Source organism: Aethalodelphis obliquidens, unplaced genomic scaffold (genome assembly GCF_003676395.1).
Source record: "Aethalodelphis obliquidens isolate GAN/ISIS:26980383/991018 unplaced genomic scaffold, ASM367639v1 scaffold21, whole genome shotgun sequence".
Lineage (NCBI taxonomy): Eukaryota > Metazoa > Chordata > Mammalia > Artiodactyla > Delphinidae > Aethalodelphis > Aethalodelphis obliquidens.
The window spans coordinates 9,233,874-9,237,014 of NW_020837965.1; positions in this window are offsets into that span (position 1 = coordinate 9,233,874).

The window sequence follows — 3,141 nt, forward strand, 5'->3', positions numbered from 1 at the left end:
GGGGGGGGGGCGTTAATTGAGAGATTGGGATTAACATTATACACTAATATGTATAAAATAGATAATAAGAAAAAAGCATATATATATATATATATATATATATATATATGTTTGGTCATTCAAAAAAAATAAAGTCAAATTTCTTAGGAGGAAAGTTAATTGATCATTAAAATCCAGTCATTTAAATGGTGTTATAGAAGAAAGCATGGGGTGTCATGACACCCACATTACATCTTGTCGTGAAGGATAGGACAACTCCATCAGATCTTATATCATGAAGACTTCTAGAAGAGGTGGCTCTTGAGATGAGTTATGGTGGATAAGTTGAAATTTAATAATTAAATAAGAAATAAGCAGAATATTCTTGTTGGAAAGAATAGTATGGACTTTCATGCACAGCATAAAACACTTTATGAGATGCTGTTAGTGCCCCACCCATATCCAGTGCAAGCTCAACTCCAGTCTGTGCATATTGTATCTTAGGGCAAGGCTCTATGATTTTGTTTTGTTTTTGAGGGCTCTCTCTTCACATGTGCACCATGGGGTAGGCAGAAGTGCCAGGGAATTAGTGCACCAGAGAACAGCCCCCAGGCAATGATGAATTGGAATTGAGTGACCAAAAGCATAACATCCTTTCATTTTTAATTGAAATATAATTGATGTACAATATTATGTTAGTTTCAGGTGTACTGCATAGTGAAATGATCACCACATACATTACAAAATTATCACCACAATAAGTCCAGTAAGCATTCGTCCCCATACAAAGTTACTAAAATGTTATTGATAAAATTCCTTATACTGTATATTACATCCCTGTGACTCATTTACTTTATAACTGGAGTTTTGTACAAACTAGTCCCCTTCACCTGTTTCAGTCCCACTCCACACCTCTCCACAACTGCCCATTTGTTCACTGTATCTATGAGTCTGGCTTTGTTTTTTTCTTTTGTTTTGTTTTTTAGACTCTCCATATAAGTGAGATGATACAATATCTGCCTTTCTCTGTCCGACATACTTCACTTAACATAATACCCTCTAGATCCATCCATGTTTTCACAAATAGCAAGATTTCATTTTTTATGGCTGAATAATATTCCATTTATATATATATATATATATATATATATATATATAAATATATATATATATATATATATATATATATCACATTTTTTATCCATTCATCTACTGATAGACACATTTGGGTTGCTTCCAAATTGACTACTTTAAAGAATGCTTCTAGAAACATGGGGTTGCATATATCTTTTCAAATTAGTGTTTTTGTTTTCTTCTGGTAAATACCCAGAAGTGGAATTCCTGAGTCATATGGTAGTTATATTTTTAACTTTTGAGGAACATCCTTATTATTTTCCCTAGTTGCTATACCAATTTACATTCCCACCTACAGTTCACAAGGGTTCTCTTTTCTTCACATCCTCCCCAACACTTTTTATTTCTTATCATTTTGATAATTGCCATTCTGACAGGTGTAAAGTGATATTTCATTATGGTTTTAACTTGCATCTCCCTGATGATTAGTGATGTTAAGCATCTTTTCACATGCCTGTTGGCCATCTGTATGTATTCCTTAAGACAATGTCTATTCATGTTCTCTGCATATTTTTTAATCAGGTAGTGTTTTCCTGATACTGAGTTGTGTGAGTTCATTATATATTTTGTTATTAACCTCTTAGGAGATATATCATTTGCACATATCTTCTCCCATTCAATAGGTTGACTTTTCATTTTATTGGTGGTTTCTTTCACTGTGCCAAATGTTTTTAGTTTGATGAAGTTCCATTTGTTTATTTATTTATTTATTTATTTATTTATTTATTTATTTTGCCCTTGACTAAGGAGACAGAACAAAAAGTATATTGCTAGGAACATTGTCAAAGAGCACACCAATACTGCCTATGTTTTCTTCTAAGAGTTTTATGGTTTCAGATTATACAGTTAAGTCTTTAATCCATTTTGAGTTTATTTTTATATTGTGTGAAAAAATAGTCCAGTTTGATTCTTTTGCTTGTTGTTGTCCAGTTTTCCTAGTGCCTTTTATTGAAGAGGCTATCTTTTTCCCATTGCATATACTTGCCTTTTTGTAGATTAATTGATCATGTATGTGTGGATTTATTTCTGGGCTCTCTACTATGTTCCATTGATGTATATGATTGTTTTTGTGCTAGTACCATAATGTTTTGTTACTGCAGCTTTGTAGTATAGTTTGAGATCAGGGAGCATGAACCTCCAGCTTTGTTCTTGTTTCTCAAAATTGCTTTGGTTCTTGAGGTCTTTTGTGTTTCTATACAAATTTTAGAATTATTTGCTCTAGTTCTGTGAAAAATGCCATTGGCATTTTGATAGAGACTGCATTGAATCTGTCAATTGCTTTGGGTAGTATGGTCATTTTAACAATATTAATTCTTCCAATTCATGAGCAGGATATATCTTTCTATTTCCTTGAGTTGTCTTCAATTACTTTCATCAATATGTTACAATCTTCTTAGTCCAGGTCCCTTACTTCCTTGGTTAGATTTATTTTAGATTCTTAATTCTTTTTAATGCAATTGTAAATAAGATCATTTTCTTAATTTCTCTTTTTGATAGTTTGTTGATAGTGTATATAAATGCTACAGACTTCTGTCTATTAATATTAATTGTAAATTAATATTGTATATTAATTTGTATCCTGAACTTTCCTAAATTCATTGATGAGTTCTAATAAATTTTGGTGGCATCTTCAGGATTTTCTTTATATAGAATCATGTCATCTACAAACAATGATGGTTTTACTTCTTTCTTTCCAATTTGAATTCCTTTTATTTATTTTTCTTGTCTACTCTGTCTAGGGATTCCAATACTATGTTGAATAAAAGTGATGAGAGTGGGCATCCTTATCTTGCTCTTGATGTTAGAGAAAATGTTTTTAGTTTTTCACCATGGAGCATGATGGTGCTGTAGGTTTTTCATATATGGTTTTTATTATCTTGAAGTATGTTCCCTCTATACCACTAAGAGTTTTTAATCATATATGGATGTTGAATTTTGTCAAAAGCTTTTTCTGCCTCTATTGAGATGATCTTATTTTTCTTCTTCAATTTGTTAATGTGGAATATCAAGTTGATTTTTTCACAGATA